A 17235-nucleotide genomic window follows, 5' to 3' on the forward strand; every position below is an offset into this window, starting at 1 on the left:
AGTGTGCAACGTTCTTTACATGTGCTTCAACTTTGACAATTGAGGATAGTATAATAATCGAAGTTTTACACCTGAAGACAATATTTTAAATTAAACAGAATAAGGTGAAACCGTTGGTGGTTGCTGTGTTATCACTGATTTGAGGCGATGTGTTAATAGCATCACTCAAAGCACATAGCACAGTATTAAATTCAATTGGCTTAAGTGGAAAATAAACCTCATTGTATTGGAATTGGATTTTTTTGCCTCAATTGTCTCTGGCTTCCTGAACATGCTGAGTATTTTCTGGATGGAGTTGTGTGTGGTAGTTCATTGAAATAGCTATCCTTAATGTGTTGCTCCAAATGACTAGTGGTATGAGGCTAATTTTTCTTGGTGGGTGTCACAACTAAACTCCAGATGTACCTAGTCAGTTGTTGGGTAGCATGTGGAAGTGACACCCTGACTTTTCCTTTCCTCTGAAGTCTGGAACAGGGGCCAACTTAAGAATTTTTTTTTTAAAAACTTAGTCAAAAATGCAGTATTTTAAGAACTGCAAAGCTGTCACTCAAATGGCAATAATGAAATGTGCCTTTGTCTTGTTTTTCAACAGCATTTTAAAGGTTGTTTTGCAGAAAAGTTGTAAATTGAAACTTTCTCACAAGTACAATATTAACAAAATTTAAAAAAATAGTCCATTGAATTACCATGAAAATGGGTTCAATTAATAATGGCCAGGAACTGCATGAGTTCTGAGCGAGCTGTGCACAGCTCTGAAGCCGCAGGTTCTTGACCTCTGGCCTGGGATGCTGAAACCAATTGCAACACACCAACCATGACTGGTTAAGATTGGTCAGTGCAGAGTTAATCAATCAGTAGAGAACTCCATGGTTTCTGGTGTAACAGATGGAGATTGACTCATCTAGTTAGGAAAGCTGGATTGCTGCAAGCCATGTGCAAGGAAAAATCTGGAGAATAATAGTTGGTAGCTTTAATATCTTAATCAATTTGCTCATTGTGACTCAATACTCAGACAATGAGCTTGTCCACTAATAAACTTAGCAATTACTGCTTGGTGCTCACTGTGTCCAGATTTGTTAGGTTTCATACTGATCAGGTGATGCAATAGCTGCAAAGGCAGCTAAATGAATTCTTCTTGTAGTGAATGATCAAAGCCTTTGTGTTGTGTCCAATGCCTGCAGTGCAAATTAAAGTTTGATTTAAGTATAGTTCCCACCACTTGTACCACTATGCTTATCATGGGCAGCTGCCTTCATTGGGCAAATAATGTTAACCATTTACCATAACCATAGGAGTTAATTAAAAGGTGTTGCTCACAGCCTATGAGACATGTTGGCTATTTCGGGCAATTCTTCACAGCTCATTAATTCCCCCTGTACAATATTTACTAACACAAAATTTAGGTGTTAACCTCATCAAGGACTGCAGGAATTCTCAGTGCTGCAACATTTTCCTCCCACTATTTTCTCTGCTTCCAGATTTGTATTTTCTGTTGGCATTTCTTTTGGATGGTGGATTCAAAATGCACGGCCTTGAACTTCCCCACATTGAACTCCATTTCCCACAGTTTCACTTACGTTTCGCCCATTCATTTAGTCTATGTTTCCTTTATTTTTTACTCATTCACGGGGTGTGGGCTTTGCTGGCTAGGCCAGCATTTATTACCCATCCCTAGTTGCCCTTGAGAAGGTGGTGGTGAGCTGCCTTCTTGAACCACTACAGTCCATGTGGTGTAGGTACACCCACAGTGCTGTTAGGAAGGGTGTTCCAGGACTTTGACCCAGCGACAGTGAAGGAACAGCGATATATTTCCAAGTTAGGGTGGTGAGTGACTTGGAGGGGAGCTTCCAGGTGGTGGTGTTCCCATCTATCTGCTGCCCTTGTCCTTCTAGGTGGTAGTGGTCAACGGCTTGGAAGATGCTGTCTAAGGAGCCTTGGTGAATTCCTGCAGTGCACCTTGTAGATGGTACACACTGCTGCTACTGTGTGTCGGTGGTGGAGGGAGTAAATGTTTGTGGATGTGGTGCCAATCAAGTGGGCTGCTTTGTCCTGGACGGTGTCCAGCTTCTTCAGTGTTGTAGAAGCTGCATTCATTCAGACAAGTGCAGAGTATTCCATCACACTCCTGACTTGTGCCTTGTAGATGGTGGACAGGCTTTGGGGAGTCAGGAGGTGAGTTACTCATCACACGGTTCCTAGCCTCTGACCTGCTCTTGTAGCCACAGTATTTATATGGCTAGTCCAGTTCAGTTTCTGGTCAATGGTAACCCCCAGGATGTTGATAGTTATCCCTTATAACTTCTAACTCCTGTCTAATAGTGTCATCTGCACCCTTTTGATATTGAGGCCCCAACACAGATTCCTTGGGAGCATCAGTTGTCACATCCTGCAAATAAGAGAACGTTTCCCTACCAATTACCAAACCATGTCACAGGGTTACTTCCAATTCTGTGCACTTTCATTTCTGTTAATCTCATGCAGAACTTTGTTCTGCTGTCTGGAAGCTCATATAGACAGGTATACATGGATACTCCCTGGCCCACACACCTCAGTTTGCTGAGACTATTCAGATCTGTTACAGATTTATTCAGAAAGGTACGCTTTCTTTGATCAGCTAATGCTTGCTCCAATGCTCAGAAACTTCCCCCACAATTAATGTTAAAATATCGGGTCGTAGTTTGCTTCTGACCCCCACCCACTTCTTAAAGAACAGAGTGACAATTGAAATTCTTAAATCCAAAGGCAAAATTCCAGAGGGCTCTTGAGGAATTATAAACATAACTGCAATTTCCTCACTTATTTCTTCTAATACTCCCTCTGGGGTGGAAACAGAGCAGGTTCTGGACATTTAGTCTATCTTGAGTCCCATTATTTTGTTTCCCTTCATGAAATTCACAAAGTTCTGTTGGCCTATTTTTATAGTTGTGGCTGGCATTCAGTCCATTAACCACTGTGGCAACTGATCTAATCCTTGGTATCAGCTTCCACAGTGGACAGAGTCACACTTTATTTAAAAAAAAGAACCTGCCATTTCTTTATTGTGCTGCATTCAGCTTTAATTGACCCATATTACTTTTTTACTATTCGGTTTCTCTTATATTTTTGTATGTCATATTCTGTTTTATGATGCTCCTGTGATGTACCTTGGGATGTTTCATTACATTAACATAGAAACAAGGAAAGCAGGAGTAGGTAATTCGGCCCTTCGAGCCTGCTCTGCCATTCAGTATGATCATGGCTGATCCTCTGTCTCAATGTTGTTCTCCTGTGCTTTCCCCATACCTCTTGACGCATTGAGAGTCCAGAAATCTATCTATTTCCTTCTTAAATATACTAAGTAACTTGGCCTCCACAGCCTCTGTGGTAGATAATTTCATAGGTTTGCCACCCTCTGAGTGAAAAAGTTTCTCCTCATCTCAGTCCCAAATGGCCTATCCCATATCCTGAGACTCTGACCCCTTGTTCTAGGCCACCTAGTGAAATGTCATCCCTGTATCCAGTCTGTCCATCCCTGTCAGAATTTTATACGTTACAATGAGATCCCCTCTCATTCTTCTGAACTCCAGTGAATACAGGCCTAGTTGGCCCAATCTGTCCTCATATGACAATCCTGCCAACCCAGGAATCAGTCTGGTGAACCTTCAATGCACTCCCTCTATGGCAAGTATATTATTTCTTAGGCAAGGAGACCAAAACTGTACACAGTACTCTAGGTGTGGTCTCACAAAGGCCCTGTACAGCTGCAGTAAGGCACCTTTGCTCCTGTACCCGAGTCTTCTCACAATGAAGGCCAACATACCATTTGTCGCCTTAACTGCTTGCTGCATCTGCGTACTTGCTTTCAGTGATTGGTGTACAAGGACACCCAGGTCCCTTTGCACACCAACATTTCCCAACCTATCACTATTTAAATAATACCCTGCCGTTCTGTTTTTCCTACCAAAGTGGATAACTTCACACTTATCCACGTTATACTGCATCTGCCATGTATTCACCCACTGACTCAACTTGTCTAAATCACCTTGAAGCCTCTTAACACCCCCTCATTGCTCACATTTCCACCAAGTTTCGTGTCATCAGCAAACTTGGAAATGTTACGTTTGGTTCCCTCATCCAAATAATTGATGTATATTGTGAATAGCGGGACCCAAGCACTGATCTCTGTGGTACCTCATTAGTCACCGCCTGCCACGCCGAAAAAGACCCATTTACTCCTCCTCTCTGTTTTCTGTCTGCTAACCAATTCTCAATCCATGCAATATCTTACCCCCAATCCCATGTGCTTTAATTTTACACATTAACTTATTATGTGGGACTCTATCAAAAGCTTTCTGAAAATCCAAATACACCACATCCACTGATTCTCCCTTATCTATTCTGCTGGTTATGTCCTCAAAAAAAACTCCAGTAGGTTTGTCAAACATGATTTCCCTTTCATAAATCCATGTTGACTTTGTCTAATCCTGTTGATCGTTTCTAAGTGTCCTGTTATCATATCCTTTATAATAGTCTCTAGCATTTTCCCTACTACTGATGTTAGGCTAACTGGTCTGTAATTCGCTGTTTTCTCCCTCCCTCCCTTTTTGAAATAGTGGGGTTACATTTGCCACCCTCCAATCTGCCGGGACTGTTCCAGAATCTACAGAATTTTGGAAGATGACAACCAACACATCCACTACTACCTCCTATAGCACCCTGGGATGTAGATTATCAGGCCCTGGGGATTTCAGTTCCGTCAATTTCTCCAGAACTATTGTTTTAGTAATACTAATTTCCTTCAATTCCTCCTTCTCACTAGACCCTTGGTTCCCTAGTATTTCTGGGAAGTTATTTGTGTCTTCCTCCATGAAGGCAGAACTAAAGTAGTAGTTTAATTGCTCTGCCATTTCCTTGTTTTCTATTATAAATTCCCTTGTTTCAGAATGTAAGGGACCTACATTTATCTTCACTAATCCTTTTCTTTTTACATAGTTATAAAAGCAGACTGTAAAAGCTCCTATGTTCCTTGCAGGTTTACTCTCATATTCTACTTTTCCCCTCATAATCAATCTTTAGCTCCTCTGAATCCTAAACTGCTCCAAATCCTCAGGCTTGCTACTTTTTCTAGCAAATTTATCTGATTCCTCTTTGGATCTAATACTATCCTTAATTTGTTTTGTTAGCCATGGTTGGGCCGCTTTTCCTGTTGTTTTTGCGTCAGAAAGGAATGTATAACTGTTGCATTTCATACACTTGTTCCTTAAATATTAACCATTGCCTATCCACCGTCATGCCTTTTAATGATGTTCCTCAATCTATTTTAGCCAACTCACACCTCATAATTTTGCAGTTTCCTTTAAGATTTAGGACCCTAGTTTCAGATCGGACTACTTTACTTTCCACCCTAATGAAGAATTCTCTCATGTTATGGTCACTGTCCCCTAAAGGACCCCACATAGCAAGATTATTAATTAAACCCTTCTCATTGCACAATACCAAATCCAGGAAAGCCTGTTCCCTAGTCAGTTCTTCGATATAATGGTCTAAAAAAAAAACTTGTACGTCCTCCAGGAATTCATTCACCACAGTATCATTGCTAATTTGTTTTGCCCAGTGTAGATTAAAGTCACCCATAATTACTGTAGCACACTTGTTACGTGCATCTCTATTTTCCTGTTTCATGCCATCCCCTACCTTGCCACTACTGTTTGGAGGCCCACAGACAACTCCCACTAATGTTTTCCACCCCTTGTTGCTTCTTAGCTCCGTCCAGACTACATCTAGATTTTCTGAGCTGATATCCTCTCTCACTATTGCACTTTTTCATTCTTAACTAACAAGGCCACATCACACCTTTTTGCTTGTCTGTCCTAAATATCAAGTACACTTGGATATTCAGTTCCCAGCCTTGGTCACCCTGCAGCCATGTCTCTGTAATCGCAATCATATTATACCTGTTTACAACCGTTTGCACTGTTAATTCGTCCACCTTATTGCGGATGCTCTGTGCATTCAGATACAGTGCCTTTAGACTTGTATTTTTAACAGTTTTACACATTTTTTGTACTATGGGCCCATTTGCTGCTAGTCCTTGTTTCCTCTGCCTTCCACTTTTGCCTTCTACTTTTCTGTCTTTCATTCCTGTCTTTGTTTCCCTCTCTAGTGACTCCCTGCTCAAGTTCTCGTCTCCCTGCAAATCTAGTTTAAACCCTCCCTCACAGTACTCGCGAATACCCCTGTGAGGATATTGGTTCCAGTCCTGCTGGGGTGCAACCCGTCCCAGCTTGTACAGGTCCCATCTTCGCCAGAATTGGTGCCAATGCCTCAGGAATTCAAATCCTTTCCTCCTACACCATCTATCTAACCATGCATTCACCCAGCCTATTCTCCTATTCTCTTGCGAGCATGTGGCACTAGGAGTAATCCTGAAATTATCTTCTGAAAACCTGTTTAAGCCAGTTAACTAATTTACTAGCTGCAGCTGCAAGCAGAGCCTGCATAACCCATGTTTTAAAGCTGGACTAAAACTCACCTTCTCCCAACCCAAAGAGCAACTTTTAGTTAGTTGCTAAAGTAAAGCAAGATTAGACTTTAGATAGAAAGTAACCCTTAAAAGTCCCCCTCTCACCAAACTCCAAATGAAGCACTTTAATGCAGCCCAAAGCAACACCCCAGGCATATGAATACAAGTTGTAATAAAATATTTTCCTGTAAATAGTATTGGAGACATTTTTTTAACTATATTGGCCCTCGTGTTTTCTATGCAAGTCTTCCGAATGAAAATAATGAGAAGAGGTTTGCACCACGTTAGCATTCCCCACCCCTCCCCACAGGAATTGGAAATTAATGTCTGTCACCATTGCTGTTTCTTCTCTGTCTGAGTTGCACACCATCATTGGGAGAGGCCCAAGCTGAAATTGCCTTCCTCGTACACATTAGGCCATCCTTTTCCATTTTGTGTTAGGTGACACAATCGGTTAGTCACCGCAAGCAAAATGGAAGTAGCCAAGTTGTTGTGCTTAAGAAAATAAGAGCATAAGAAATGATTTTTTAAAACTTGCATTTATATAGCTCTTTGCCTGACCACAGGACATCTCAAAGTTCTTTATGGCCAATGAAGTGCATTTGAAGCCTAGTTCCTTTTGTAATGTGTTATAAGTACCTAGTTCATGGTTTATAGTAATATTTTAGAGGTAATTTTTTAAGTCCCCGGAGCCATTCAATAGCTCTGTGCAGTTAGGGCTCAGGAAGTCCTGGGGCTCTGAGAAGGTGGCAGAAGGTCACTGGCTCTGTGCTGGAAAGGCTTAGGACTCAGAAGCAGCCCCCTCAGCCATTTATAGGTTGGTGTAGCTGGGGAGATGGGAGCTTAATGAAATCCAGATGAGTGCCAGCTCAGTGAAGCTAGCCCACTATTGAAGAGCTGAAATTGTGCCAGTAAATCGAGGCTGCAGTGCAGATTTAGAAATCCAGGGGAGCGGAGTCTCAAGATACGGGATTGAAACCCTGGTATGCAGCGAGCGAATTCCCTTAAAGCTGCTTTAACTTGGACTGTCTCAGATACTCGGATCTTCGAAGTGAAAAGTTTGGAGTTCCTCATGAGGGAGGCAGCGTTTCAAGGAGATTGGTTGACTCAGTGTTTACTGATGTCTGAGTTGGTAGCTGAGAAATCAGCAGGATCTGTCTTGGTCGCATTTGCTATTTATTGTTCGACATGGTGTGTTCGACCACAGTTTGCTTGTTAATTCACATGTGCCTCGTATTAACCCTGAATGTTAGAGTATAGATAGATATCATAAGTTGTTTTATCTTTTTGACCTTCTTTTGCTTGTTCAAAAACCGTGGAATCTTGTGGCTATATTCTCTTAGCAAGTGTCTTGAATCTCAGACTTTGTCTGCTTTAAACAAAACAATGGTCCCTAACCAGATCTTACCAAAAACTGGGGGGCCTGATCCAGGATTGTAACAAATGTAGGAAACACAGCAACCAATTTGCATATAACAGGTTTCCATAAGAATGACGTGATAATGACCAGATAATCTACTTGTGTGATGTTGACTGAGGGATAAATAATATTGGCCAGGACTCTGTGGATAACTCCGCTGCTCCTCCTTGAAAGAGTGCTGTGGGCACTTTTATGCCCACTTGAGAAGGTATTTGGGGCCTTGGTTGTTTTAAGCTCTCATCTGAAAGACTGCACTTTGACGGTGTGGTGTTCCTTCAGTGCATCACTGAATGGTCAGCCTTGGTTTCTGTGCTTAAGTCCTGGAATGGGACTTGGACCCAAAACCTTGAGTCATAGGCATGAGTACTACCCACTGAGCCACTGAGTTGGAATATGCCATATGGCCTTTTGAACCTGCTCTGCTATTCAATATGATCATCAGCGATTTTTTACCTTAACTCCTACTTAACTTTCTTTACTGATCACCGTATCCTTTGATTCTCTTGCTGCCAAATTTCCAGCTATCTGTCCTGAATGCATTCAACGTGGTAAAGAATGAGGAAATTGCTCTCTATCTCAATCCTAATTGGCTGTCCTATTATTATGCTGAGACTGATGCCTAGCTCAAGACTCCCACTACTGGCGGCAGGGCAAATTGAGAATGCAGCCAAAAAAGGCATACAGGATCCTAGGTTTAATTAATAAGGGGCATTGAGTACAAAAGCAAGGAAGCTATGTTAAACGTGTATAAAAAATCTTTCAGCCTCAACTGGAGTATTGCATCCAATCCTGGGCACCACACTTTGGGAACGTTGTGAAAGCATTAGACAGGGTGTAGAAAAAATTCATGAGAATGGTTTCAGGGATGAGGAGCTTCAGTTGTTTGGATACATTGGAGAAATTTGGATTGCTTTCCTTGGAGAAGAGAAGGTTGAGAGGAGATTTGATAGAGGCGTTCAAAATGTTGAGAGGGCGAGACAGAGCTGATGGGGAGAAACTGTTCCCATTGGTGGAAGAATCAAGAGCACCGATTTAAGGTGATTGGCAAAAAAGGGAATGGAGACACAAGGAAAAACCTTTTAATGCAGCGAGTGGTTAGGATATGGAATACACTGCCTGAGTGTATGGTGGAGGCAAATTTAATCAAGGTTTTCAGAACAGGATTGGATCATTTCCTGAAGGGGAAATATTTGCAGGATGATGGCAAAAAGGTGGGGAGTGGTTCTGGGTGAATTACTCAAGCAGACAGCCAGCGCACACACTGAAAGGCTGAATGGCCTCCTTCTGTGCTATAGCTATTCAATGATTCCCCGACTGCAGAAACATCATCTAAGCATCTACCCTGTCAAGTCCCTTAAGGAACGTTTCACCTCTTATTGTTCATAACTCTAGATAATACAGGTCGATTCTACCCAATCTCCCCTTGGAGGATGATTGCAGGAATCAGTCCAGTGAACCCTTTATTGCACTCCTCACTAAGGCAAGTATATTCTTCCTTGGGTAATGAGAGCAAAACAGTACACAGTGCTGCTCCAGGACCAGAATTTTAGACACCCCCACCAGCTGGTTTTTAGGTTGGGGGAGGTGTGGGGAGGGGATTCCCTCCAGGTCCCTGTCCACCTTGACCACACAGCAATTTTATGCCATGGCAGTCAAGGCCTTGGATGGGAAGCCCACCATTGCCCCAGCTGAGGTCCTTATGTTTCCCACCCAGCCTCAATTTTTAGGGTGGCAGACAGATTGAACAAGCCTGAATTATATCAAAGTTACATCCAGGTTGGGAAGGGGATGGGGGGCATGGGGGCGCCTCCATCAGAAGCCCCCTTCTGAAGTTGGACGCCTCCCCCTCCACCCTTAAGGTCCGGTGTCCTCTGGACCTCCCTCCCTCCTCGGCCTATCCCCCAGGACCCCAGTCACCCCAAAACAAAAACAGAATTACCTGGAAAAACTCAGCAGGTCTGGCAGCATCGGTGGAGAAGAAAAGAGTTGACGTTTCGGGTCCACATGACCCTTCAACAGAACAGTTCTGTTGAAGGGTCATGTGGACCCGAAACGTCAACTCTTTTCTTCTCCACCGATGCTGCCAGACCTGCTGAGTTTTTCCAGGTAATTCTGTTTTTGTTTTGGATTTCCAGCATCCGCAGTAGTTTTTGGTTTTTATCCCAGTCACCCCTCTGCCTTTCCTACCCTCCTTATCCTGGGACCCCCCTGAAGTTAACTGGGCCTCCAGTTCCCGGACTTAGTCTCCGACATCTTCTTGAATAGCGTACTTGCTGCAATGGACAGGAGACTGGGGAGTCGGACTGGAGAGCTGCCAGCCAATCAGATTGGCCAGCAGCTCTCTAAGGTGGGACTTCATCCCGAGTAAGAGGCGCAAGTCCCACCTAAATGATGCTCATCGGAGTGTAAATTGGCTGTAGGGCGGTCATCTCTGCCAACTCTTCAGATGGCAGGAAGCAAGACCCAGCCATCCAAAAATTCAGGCCCAAGTGTGGTCTTGCCAAGGCTGTATACAATTGTAGTAAGACTTCTTCACTCCTATATTCCAATCCCCTTTTAAAAAGGCCAAAATGCCATTTTGTTTTCCTAAATGTTTGCTAACTTTGACTTTGTGGGCAAGGGTACCCAGATCCCTTTGAATGCCAACATTTCCCTGTCTCTTACTATGTTCACTTTTTCGATTTTCCCATCAAAATAAATGAGTCCACACTTCTCCATATCATTTACCAACTTCTTGATTACCTGTCTATCTGTTTGTATCTTCCTCACAGCTTTCTCCAGTACAATTTCTTTACGTGCCTTTTAAATGAATATGTTGTCAGAAAAACTAACTTTTAAAAAACGATGAATCATGAGCAGATCAAAAATTCTAAGTAAGGAGCAAATGCGTTGACTTTTACTTTGTGCCTAGTTTTGGTGATGGGTGTTGAAATTCAAACTGAGCAAAAGTAAACATGGACTGATGGGAGGCTTATATCATGCCAATTTTCAAGGGCAGTAAGTCAAAAATGGAAAATTATCAGCCCATAAACATGATGTCAGTTAGAGGAAAGTTGTTGGAATGGATCATTTGGGATTCACTGTGTGACTACATTGGCTGTGGAAATGTTATGAGAGACTTGTAATGTAGCTTCTGGAAAAGGTTATATCATTGCATTCTGGTTGAAGTCTTCATTAGGCTACTATATTTTAATGGGTTAGTAGCTTGATTGAGATGGTGTGGTTTGTGTTTTTTTCTTTCCCCCCCCACCACAAGTTTCTGACCAAGTGTCACATACTAGGCTCCTGTACCAACATCAAGTCCTGTGGAAGTGGAGGGCAACCCTGGGCTGGACAGCAAATCCGTTTCATCCTCAGAAATGATAGTCATCATTAATGGTAGCAATTCTACGTAGAGATTGGTCACTAGTCGAGTTCCTTGGGGGTTGCTTTTCACAACCTATGTTAACAATCTGGATGAAGGATTAATATCCACAAGTTTGAGGTTGGCTCATAAATCTGAGATAATCCAAAACACAAAAATAGTTACAATCTGATGTGCTTCATGGGGAATAGGCCTGTATTTGGTAAATTACATTTAATATAAGTAAATGTGGAGTTAAGATCTTGCAAAATATCTTGGTTAGGCCCCCTCTAGAAAACTGTGGTAGACAGTATGTAGTATCTTCTTTCTTTTCCCCTCTCCATCAATTATGTATAAATCATGGAAATTACATCACAGAAAGAGCCCAACAGGTCATCGTTCTTGTACTGGTGCCAGCGCTTCAAGTAAAGCCAACTACTTGAATCCTATTTCGTTGCACCCCCCACCCTGTCCATATAATTTTATATTATAGTTATTCAAATAACTCCAGTTCCCTCTTGGATATTATAGCCTTCATATCTACTTTTTGTGAGGTATTCCATGTTCTAACAATCCTCTGTGAAAAAGAAATCTTCGAATGTACGCTGAGAAAAATGGAATTACTCAGCAGATCAGGCAGCAACTCTGGAGAAACAGCCAGTTAACATTTCAGAGCTGATGCTGCCTGACTTGAGTGCAATCTAACTTTCATGTTTTCCAAATTTCATGGAATCGTAGAATTCTCCAGTCTCACCTTCCTTCCTCTTCAATTCACAAATAGCACAATAACTGTGTTCCTTTATGACCGTGTGTTTATTTTGCCAACTGATGCTAATGGTCGAAGTCCAGGTGCATCATGTTGGTTTACAACATTTCACCTGGAGTAACGTCAATCAACGATACATTTGAAATTTACTAGCTGATATATGACTACCAATGGACTATGAAACAGCAAGTTAAAGCGAATATATTCAGGTGTGTTAATTTGTTAAGTGAATTTAGTCTATTAGGCTATTTTCTTGTTTCTATGATATGAACATACAAACAAAACACGCAAGGTTCAAAAAGGAAGCAATGCATTTCACTGGGAGACTGCTTTCTGTTCATGACTTTCATGTAAGATGCGTAGCATGTTCATTCGTGATTGGCCTTATCTTTTTATGGACCTTTTCAGTCTGTGCTGTGGAGAGGAGGGCACACTGACGTGTGAAATTGCAGCAGAGTCGAAGGCATTGATGAACACAGCTGTGTGTCCAGTTCTCTTTCTGTATTGGATCACTCCTGGAAGCATGTGCCTTATATCAATTGGCAGAACGTGGAAACACGTGATGTTTTCCCAGAGGAAGCCAGTTCTGCAGTTTTCCCAGTGAAAACTGATTAGTTTGGTTTGTACTTCTAAATGTTGAGCAGCAAACTGCAGTGAATAGCAGTCAAGTTATTGATAAACTGGCAGCATCTAAGCAGATGAAAAGCAAAATACTAGAAATCTGAAACGACGACAAAATGCTGGAAAGACTCAGGTCGGGCACGATCTGTAGAGAGGAAGAAGCACTTAATGCTGGTCAGTGGCCTTTCATCAGAACAGGGAAAAGTTAGGAATGTGATGGGTTTTAAGCAAGTCAGAGGAAGGGAAAAGAGGGGGCAGAGAAAAAGAGAAGTTCTGTTCAAGGCAGGAGAGATTAAATGACAAAAATGATGGTGCAAGACCAAAAATGGTAATGGGTCAAGCAAAGAAAACACGGGAGGTGTAAATGGGAATAGCAGAATAATCACCAACAGCTGCCTTCCAAAAATGCGGGGCAGAGGTCATCTGAAATTGTCGAACTCAAATTTTACCAACTCCCAAATGGTGTGAATAGAGTGGAGATTGGCTGGCAAAATAGCAGGAGCCTCGCATGTTGAGACTGCTCCCTGGTGCAGTCCCATCATCAGGTAGATTCCAGTGGTGGAATTGAGTCGGGCCGGGATGTGGATTGGTTGCTTGCTAAATGGAGGCAGGAAGCTGATTTTCATAATTAAGGATTCTGTTAGGGGGCTATTAAGTGGCTGCCATGTTGGCAGCCTCCTTGTGGTAGCCCAGGGCGTCTTCAAAGTCAGAGGCTCAATGCTGCACGGCAGGCTGTGGGCAGGAAAGGCAGCTCCCACAGACCCAACTCTTCTCCTGGAGAGCTTTCCCCTCTGGGTGGAGTCTTCCTCCCTCATCCATCCTGAATTTTTAATTATATTTAGCTGTCCCAAGGGCGCGTTCTTGGTGAGATGCCCTCTGGATCCTTGACCTGCCTCAGCAGCAGCACCCACCCTCTGGGCCAGCAGCATTGGCAACCTGCCCATAGGCAAAATGGCTGAGCTGGTCCCACTGCCAGCAAGTGCGGGCTCGGTATCCCCATTTGGTCCCAACATTGGGGTCTTGCGACCCACAGTAAAATAAAAGTGCGGTGAGTCCAGAAGGCTGTTAAATGTCTGATTTGAAAGATACTGTTCCTTGAGCTTCATTGGAACCATAAGTGGTTGTTGAGCTTTTTGTGCTTTGGAGATTTTGTTCCACAGGACTGTTTGTTTTTTTTTCTCATTTGCTTTATTTGAATTTAAGCTAATAGACATAAGCAGCCTTGTGAATTTCCCATTTGGAACAAAAGACTGTTTAAAAACCTTTCTCATTGACCTAAACTTGTATCCAAACAACGTCCAACCCTCCTCTCCACCCTGAGAAAATAATCGTTCCGATACTGCTGAACAAGGCTTCTTGTTCTCTTTTGTGTGCCGTGGAAGTGTTTAATTGGATCTTGAGCAGTGAAGTTTATTATAGGGGTACAAGGTATAATGGGAGTGGCCGTTGTTGCAAAATCCACTCTGCATCCTGTAATTGCCAGTTTTTACCTTTCCAAGTTCCTTTTAAAGTAATCAGGGTGAGTCAGCATTTTTGAAATAAGCTCAGTATGAATGAAATTTCCTGCTGAAACTTTTGATCGTTTAGATACTGATTAAGTTGCTGTGTTTCAAGTTGTGGTTTTCAAAACTTCTAAAATACAGGGTTAAACCCTGTTGGTGAAAACAGCAGGCCAGTTCTTAAAGTGCTCCCATGGACATTGCACTGATGAAGGCATTAACCCATTTAAAATAAACATTTAATGCTGAGGTTTAGTTGGTGGATAGAGGAGTGTTTACCCTATGTTAAGCATTCGTCTTTTTTTGCCAACTGTAATTTCAAGCAGACATTGTTGTTTTCAGTTTGTGAAGTTTATTGTGTTGTACTGCAAAATAGAAACCAGTGTGCACTCTTTATCTTTTTCTTTAAGTGCGCATGAGCACAGTTTGTAGACAAGAGCTGAACTTTGTGCTGTGTGGTGTGCTGACAATCTTCAGGTTAGGCTCGCGACTTGATTTTACTTTTTGACGTTTAATGTCGTTCTTCACAAATTGTTACTGTGTGGTAAACAAGTCATCTTTGCATTAATCAAACTGAAACCAGCCCAGCTTTTAATGAAAGTAATCATGTGCAACTAACTAATTGATTGACAAATTGGTCAAGGTTCCGCCCCAGATATTGCAGCAACATATTATAGTAAAACCCCAAATATGGATTTTTTTTTCTGGAATACGTGTATTGCAATGAAAATTGCATCTATTCAGCATTTGAGTGCTAAACCTTCAGGTTCGTGGTCCATACCTCCGGGCAAGTTCAAATTCTTGTATTTGGCAAGTAGGATTAAAATGTGCAAACAAGTTGGTCTTAGTAGTACTGCACCCATTTTCACCATTTGGCAGAAATATCTCCAAGAACACAGGGGCTGAAATGTTGATAGTTGACATCTGTTGTTGGCTGGAGTTTGAATCAGGCCTGGTTTGGTCCAAATTGCTGAAGGTGGGCAGTGCTATCTCCATTTGTCTGTTAACTAGAGACTGGGCACTGGAGCCACATTAAATGAATAATTTGTTGCCTTACCTGAGGCCTACCTGGAATTGTTGCCAGAGGAGCCTTTCCATCAGACAGCATATAACTGTGCCTACCAAATGATTAATAGCTGTGGTTATTATAGCTGCCAACATCAAAGAAATATAGGAGTGAGAGTTATGATCAGATACAAGGCTGAGCACAGTTTCTTTTGAAGGTACAAAGGTGTGTTTTCTCTTGAGGGATGGTAGAAGTGGAATGATTTAACTAAATTAAGTTTTAGACTGAGGTCTGCTAACGCCTCTCACTATGTATGGATGGAAAATGGTTTTGCAGCAAAGTAGTGCAATCTTCAATTGCTTGCAATTTATTCCTCTGCTTTAGAGAAAGGGTAAGCTGCTTGTTTCATTTTGTAATCAGTGTGGCTGAATCAATATTGTTTAAAGCTAACGACATTTGCTCCCTCTGAATTACAAATTCAATCATGTAACTTTTTTGTTGCTTAGTTATTTCATTTATCATTAGTTAATTTTGTTTGTTGTGATCTTTCAAATCTAAGCACATTACAAATACAGTAGAGGTTCATCGTCTGCCTTGAGAGAATGCTAGAGTAACAAAAGTTTAGCATTTGTGAGACATATTGGGATTCTACTCTTCGAATTGTTAGCAATGAGTTACCACTTTATGCTCCTGCTTCCTGCTGAATTTGATGGCCTAACATGGCTGAATATAAATCAGCTATTAGAATTAAACTTAATGTTATTTGAATTTGTTATGCAAAACTTAGAGGGAAGGTATCTCTGAATCTGTGCATGCGTGGATAGAAATTCAATAAATGATTCCCTATTCTACTTCATTCTACCCCAGACCTCAAAGCTGTTTTTTTTTTGAGTTGCCTTAAGTGACGTTTATGCTGCCGCCTAAAGTTTTTTTTTATTCATTCACTGGATGTGGGCTTCGCTGGCTGGGCCAGCATTTATTGCCCATTCCTAGTTGCCCTTGAGAAGGTGGTGGTGAACTGCCTTCTTGAACAGCTGCAGTCCATGTGGTGTAGGTTCATCCACAGTGCTGTTGGGAAGGGAGTTCCAGGATTTTGACCCAGCAACATTGAAGTGGCTTATGATGGGCAGTCGCCAGTTATCATAAGGTAAACCTCCAAAAAAACAAATGCCCTACAGTGCAACAGCCCTCCTGGAGACCTATTTCATGTCAATTCGATTTCCTTACAGAGCAATTTATAAAATAATCTTTTTTAATCTGAATTTTTACAGGCCAGGCTTTACTGGATGATTAGAAGTGGAGTTATCTTGTGTTCACACTTGCTCTTTTCAAATTTGGCCACATTGCATACTGTGGATCTTGAGACCTCCCCTAGCTGTCTCAATATTTTGGAAAAATTCTGACGATCTTTATTGTGCTCTGTACTGATGGCATTTTAAAATATACGAAGAAATACGCAAACCACGGTTTTAAAAATGCATTTCGGCTGTGTCAAACAAAATGTCAACTTGATTTCAAAGGGTATTTCCATCAGACTGTCCCAATAGGCTGTAGGTGCAACATACAGAAAAGCTGAGCAACAACTATTTGCATTTACATAACTTGTAGAAAAATATTTCTATGCACTTCACTGAATTGTAAGCAGATAAAAGTTGATGCCAAGCATGGGGATGGAGTCGTGGGGCAGGGGCCATTAGAAGTGTTTTAAAGGCATCTCTTAAAGGAGAGAGATGTGGATAGTTTCCTGGTGCGAATTTCTAAGCTATGAGCTTCGGGTTGAAGGCATGGCAGCAAATGGTACAATAAATGGTGTGGAGGATGCACTCGGTGCTAGAGGCAGACTTCTTGGAGCATAGTGATGGAGGAGATGACAAAGGGAGGAAATTTGGAATGCCGCTCCCTTTCTTTGTAATCTCAGATGCAGAAGCTGGGGTCAAAGAGATGGTGGAGAGGTAGAGTTGGGCATCATCAATGGACATATAGAACCTGATGTCATATCCTTGGTTGATTTCTAAGGGGTAGCATGTGGATGAGAAATACCAAAGTGGTCAAGGATAGATCCTTGGGGGATCCAGATG

The 17235-nt window shown here is 42.0% G+C and overlaps 1 protein-coding gene across 6 annotated transcripts in view; it reads left to right on the forward strand.

Moving 5' to 3' along the window:
• The window catches only part of atp8b1 (ATPase phospholipid transporting 8B1), a 183098-nt gene that overhangs the window by 38912 nt on the left and 126951 nt on the right, over positions 1 to 17235 (forward strand). Inside the window, exon 1 of one of the 6 annotated variants that reach the window (XM_078552027.1) lies at positions 14556 to 14628. The exons of the other annotated variants lie outside the window; for them this stretch is intronic. The gene's annotated coding sequence lies outside the window, so the exon portion shown is untranslated. Of the gene's footprint in view, positions 1 to 14555; positions 14629 to 17235 lie in introns of those variants that run through there. 6 annotated transcript variants of the gene reach the window in all.

This window comes from Cetorhinus maximus, chromosome 1 (genome assembly GCF_964194155.1).
Source record: "Cetorhinus maximus chromosome 1, sCetMax3.hap1.1, whole genome shotgun sequence".
NCBI lineage: Eukaryota > Metazoa > Chordata > Chondrichthyes > Lamniformes > Cetorhinidae > Cetorhinus > Cetorhinus maximus.